Source organism: Lactuca virosa, chromosome 8 (genome assembly GCF_052849685.1).
Source record: "Lactuca virosa cultivar CGN04683 chromosome 8, Lactuca_virosa_CGN04683_v6, whole genome shotgun sequence".
NCBI classification, from domain to species: Eukaryota; Viridiplantae; Streptophyta; class Magnoliopsida; order Asterales; family Asteraceae; genus Lactuca; species Lactuca virosa.
In genome coordinates this window covers 91,251,367-91,257,093 of record NC_136433.1, presented here as the reverse complement: position 1 = coordinate 91,257,093, position 5,727 = coordinate 91,251,367, and the positions used below count along the sequence as shown (strand labels likewise).

Below are 5,727 nucleotides of genomic sequence, written 5' to 3'. Positions count from 1 at the left end.
AGATACAGATCGCAGTCAATATCATTAAGTGATCAACATTTGGTAAGGTGCCTTAGATGTCTAACTCTCAATGCACAAAAGGAAAAAAAATCTCATCTCGACTACATACGCATGTTGCATGGTTCATATTACACCTAATAATAGCTTTTATAATTGTATGTTTAAAAAACAACACTTGACTACATTAAAGGACAACATTCCCCATACTTAAGTCCCAAATATGTGTCTTAGGTAGGGATGAGCAATGGGACGGACCTAGACAGAACTAGGCAGAATACTGAAAACCCGAATACCGGAAATCGTACCTTACCCGGAAACCAAACCGGTTTAGGGTGTATCTAGGGTGTATCTAGGGTGTATCGGGTCCGGTTTCGGTCCCGTCCGAGTCCGGGTACCAAACCGGGTTTTAGGTTTTGGACCGAATTAGACTTTGGCAGTGTTGTTTACGGTTTTGGTCCGTTTCCGGGTACCAAACTATAAGGACCAATCACAAGAATTTAAAACCACATATACACCGTATTCACAAATAAAAAACTAGAGACTAGATATATGAATTTTTGTAAAACATGAATAGTATTTATGTAATTTGGTTTATAAAAATTAACACTTACGGTAAATTACAAGTTTGTTCGGTGTGGTTTTTTGAAAATTTCATATGTTAGTTCTAAATCTTTTTTGTCACAAAAATGTCATCGTGGTTTTAATATTTTGTTACAAAAATGTCAACATTCCATGTACGTCGCTCAAAAAAGCTAACAACCTTTAGTATTCCTGTCTGGTCTGGGTTAAAATCCTTATTCTGGGTTCGGTCCAAACCCAAAACACAGTTATTGTAAAAATCGAAACCTGAAAACCAGCCCACTTATAAGAATATCTGGTTCGGTCCTGGTCCGATCCTAGTTTTTTTCCGGTCCGGTCCATTCCAACAGGTTGTATGCTCATCCCTGGTCTTAGGTATTAAAAATATAAAGATATTAACTTTGTCAAGTATCATTCATGATAACAATCCATGAAGTGATCTTGAACGGGTCATATCCAATACTTGTTCTCTAGCAACTACCTATGAACCTGGTTACAACTCTTTGTGAACCAATCAAGTTCATATTAGTCTTAATTCATTATTATTCCCACAATAATGACTGACTATGAATTTTAAGTGACTAAATTACACAAGGATTAAACATGTTAATATAGATCACAATAAGTAACTAATGAAAAGATCGTATTCTATATATCACAATTATTACATTAGTTGTTGTCTTACAACTTCATTTTGAATGTAGTTTAACCTTCAGTTAATGTGCTTGGTCTTCTGATGCGATCTGGGTTCTTTGGCCAAAGCAATAACACCCTAATTGTCACAAAAGATTTCTATGGGATCTTGAATGGACGGAACAACCCCTATATCTCCAATAAATTTCTTCATCCAAGCAGCTTCCTTCTGAAGCAACAATATATTCTGAGTCTGTAGTAGACTACGCTACAACACTCTGCTTGGATCTCTTCCAAGATACTACACCCCATTGATAATAAAGACATATCCTGACTGTGACTACAATCATCTCGATCTGTTTTGAATGAAGCATCAGTGTAACACTTTACACATAGATCTTCTTCCATACCTCCACATAATAGGAACATATCCTTAGTTCTCTGCAAGTACTTCAAAATGTTCTTCACAACCATCCAGTGACTGTCTCTTGGATTTTGTTGATATTTTCTCATCATGCTCAAAGCATGCGAAACATCAGGTCTAGTACAACGCATGCCATACATGATGGATCAAAAAACCGAAGCATATGAAACACCTTTCATCTTTTCTAGCTCAACCTTTGTGCTAGGAAATTGATATAAACTTAATATTGTGCCATGTGTCATTGGTAAATATCCTCTCTTGGAGTTTTCCATCTTTAACCTCTTTAAGACTTTATCAATGTATGTACTTTAGCTCATTCATATTTTTGATTTATCTCTGTACATCTTTATACCAAGAATGCATGCTGCCTCACCTAGATCTTTCATTGAAAAACACTTTCCAAGCCAAGATTTTACCCCTTTCAAAGTCGGATTGTGATTTCCCATGATAAGTATGTCATCCACATATAGAAAAGGTCACCGATCTCCCACTAGTTTTCTTATAAACACAAGATTCATCTTTGTTTATGATAAAACCATGCTTTGTGAGTTCATCATCAAAACGATGATTCCAATTTCGAGATGCTTACTTTAACCCATAAATGTGTTGAGTTTACACACTTTATTATGATTCTTTTGATCAACAAAACCTTCGGGCTGAACCATATAGACATCTTCTTCCAGGTATCCATTTAGTAAAGCGGTTTTGATATCTATTTTCCATATCTCATAGTTATAATATGCTACTATGGAACTTTTGGCTCTTGGCTCAATTATTCGCCAACTCTATCTAAACGAAGGATTTTAATTATCTTGTTGAGTTGATTTTCAACTTCACTTTGAAACAATTTGAACTTTCACATGCTTCATGTTTATGTTCCATCAAATAAACATAACCAAAATGACTGAGGTTATCAGTGAAGGAGATGTAATATATTTCATCGTATCTAGACATGGTTTTGAAAGTACCACACATATCAGTATGTATGATAACTAACAAAACACTTGCCCTTTTACTCAAACCAGAGAAAATGGATTTTGTCATCATGCCACATAAGCAAGATTCACACATATAAAAATGAGTCATCATCATTTGCTTCGAAAAGTCCACTCTTTAGGAGTTGGGATATGCACTTCTTGTTTCTGTGTCCAAGACGATAATGTCATAGATATGTTTGGTTGAAATCTTGTTTGATCCTTTTGGTGTTAACATGATAAATGGATTTATTGTTTGAAGAATCATCAAGGTTTAATTCATAAATTCTATTTATTGGTATAACCTCAAAATAGAATATTCCATTAAAAAGGGAGTAAATATTATCATCAACAATTTGACATGTGAAACCATATTTCTTTAAATGGGAAACTAAAATGATATTTATTCTTATAGTAGTAATAAAGCATGCAGTGTCTAAGAATGAATACATGCCATTTGGTAAATATAATTCAAAATGTCCTATCGCTAGGACAACAACTCTTTCTCCATTGCTGACATGTAGTACCACATCACTTGTCTTCAACTCCTTACTATTTCTAAACCCTTGCAACAAATTACATATGTGAGTTCTACAACCAGCATCAAATACATAAATGTTACATGAAAAAGTAAATATATCATTTCAATCATGAAAATAAATATACCTGAAGTTCCTTCTCCGACCTTCTTGGCTTTCAACCCAACAAGATAAGTAGGATAATTCCTCTTCCAATCACCAATAATGCTACACTCAAAGAAGGCGTCATCCTTAGCCACTTTTTTCTCATTCTTTGGCGGTTGAGCTTGGGGAGCTTTCTTCCTTATGCCCTTGCCAGCTTGTGGCTCTCCCTGAAAGTTCTTTCCTTTCTTCTTCTTGATTTTCCTTTCACGAATCATAAGCACTTGAGGGGTTTTACTTAGGATATTCTTCCCAATAGTTTTGAGCATCGAGTGTAACTCGGCAATAGGATTATCCCACCCATTCATATTGTAGTTCATAATGAAGGTATCACAAGACTTTGGAAATGAGTTCAAAATCAAGTCTGTGGCCAAGTCTTATGGATATGGAGACCCCAATCTCTCTAGGTGATCGATATATCTCTTCATTCCCAAAACATGTGTGATTACATTTCCAATCTCATCCACTTTGCAACCATATTTAACAACCAGTAACATTAGCGTGAATTTCAAATAACACATAGTAAGCAAACTCTAAGTCAATAAGGCATGAAAAAGATTCAACAATTCAACATATATATAACATGCATGAATATTTCGGGAATCACTTTTCTTTCTGAGTTTTGGCCAACTATACACATTGTATCTCTTCCTTTTTTATAAAAAAAAATCTTTTCAAAAAGGTTGGTAAAATTTATTAGATCCTAGTTTGAGTTTGTAATCACATGAGTGTTCATCCAAATCCCTCAAACGAGAGCTCTGAAACCATCTTGTAACGTCCGAAATTTCAAACCAAAATTTCTATTTTTCAAATATAAAATAAACATTCCAAAACCATGTTTCATAAAAATCCCAAGTACCAAACGGTTCGAATCAGGATAACCCAATAAAATGTATCAAAAATTACAGAAGCCAAATAACATAATAGATAAGAGATGTACATGCTTCACAATCAAGTTAGAGCCTTATCACTACCAGAAGCACAACCTAAAAAACATTTAATCCACAATTGTAAGCACAAAGCTTAGTGAGTTCCCCAAAATATCAAAAACATCACAGTAATAACTATACATGCAAGTGTTGGGCCTCTTTAGCTCACGGCTAGTTCTGATGTAGCTGTAATCCCAATTGGGTACTCTTTGACTCATGGCCTATCCCAATCTTGTCATCAAACCACCCAACATTGTTTCACTCATGACGTATCTTGGTCTTGTCTTCAACCCAACCGAACATTGTTTGACTCACAACCTGTCCTGATCTTGTCATCAGCCCAACAAGTCACATAACATACCAAACAACAAGCCACAAACTGCAATCCATAATCAAGACCCTACTAGTCTAACTAAGCATACTAACATGTCATAGTATTACACCGGAATCCAACACATAGAGGAGCCAATCATGACATAAGTAATATAGTGAGAAGACTCACCTGAAGTGAAAAGTTGCAGCCTCCTAATTCCAAAATGATACACAACTATCACGAACCACATATAACCAAATTGAGTTTCTAACCCAGTCTACAACTTAAAATCCCCAGTTTGGCCAAAAGTCAAATTGGTCAAAAAGTCAAAGGTCAACTATAAACGGTCGTGCCGAGACCAAGGACCAGTCGTGTCGTGAACCGCTACCTGACAAAGTAATGGTGAAACCTTACAGGATCACATTGAATTACCTCAAGGCGTCGCGAAGCTAACCCGGTAAAACCGCCAACCTTCGTTTTGTGCTTAATCCCTAAAGACAAGAGTTCTAAATCTCATATCTAAAACTCCACAACATCTTAATAGATGAAGTTTCCAACTTTATCCATCCAAATGGCTTAATAAACCATGATCTTAAACCCTAAGTACAAAAGTTCACTTATAATGTCAAAACTAAGTGCATGCCTCAAGGAAAGCACATGCATGGTCTTTTATCTTTCATGAAAGGTCCAGAAGCATAAAAAAATTAACACAAGTTATCAAGTTCTTGAAACTTCAAAAACATCAAGATCTAGGGACCAAAAAGTTCGCAATACCACCAAAAACCTATATCTTACATGAAAGAGTAAAAAAGATAGGATCTTGGATGCTCACAGAGCTAGGAGAGGCAAAATGAAGGTAGACAACTTTTGTAGGTTGCTTCCTTGAACACCACAATGCACTTTCATTCACCAAAATCACACCAAGAAGAAAATAAGAATACCAAAAAAACTTCAAGAGGCTAGGGTTTGGCAGAGAAGATGTTTCTAAGAATGGAGGTTGAGAGAGTGACGAAACACTAAAGATTTGTGCCTTTAAATAGGACCAAAACCCGGGGCCTCTAGAGTTTGTCCCATCAGACCTTTCGCACCGCGAGTTTCATTAAAGGTTGCGTTGCGAACTAGTTGCGCCACATCCCCTAAATCCGTCGTGTCGCTACCTAGAAAGAACCCCCAAAACTTAATATTTCCAATTTAA

At 35.9% G+C, this 5,727-nt stretch overlaps 1 long non-coding RNA gene across 2 annotated transcripts; it reads right to left on the bottom strand.

Moving 5' to 3' along the window:
* Positions 1 to 2,994: 2,994 nt before the first annotated feature.
* On the bottom strand, positions 2,995 to 5,520 carry LOC145134343 (uncharacterized). Of its 2 annotated transcripts, none has more exons than XR_013719078.1 (2): positions 3,277 to 5,520; positions 2,995 to 3,175 (listed from the first exon to the last, which is right to left on the bottom strand). It is a non-coding gene; the product is annotated as an uncharacterized LOC145134343 (long non-coding RNA). The 2 variants fall into 2 exon arrangements; XR_013719079.1 differs by having other exon boundaries at positions 2,995 to 3,168.
* Between the last annotated feature and the right edge of the window lie 207 nt (positions 5,521 to 5,727).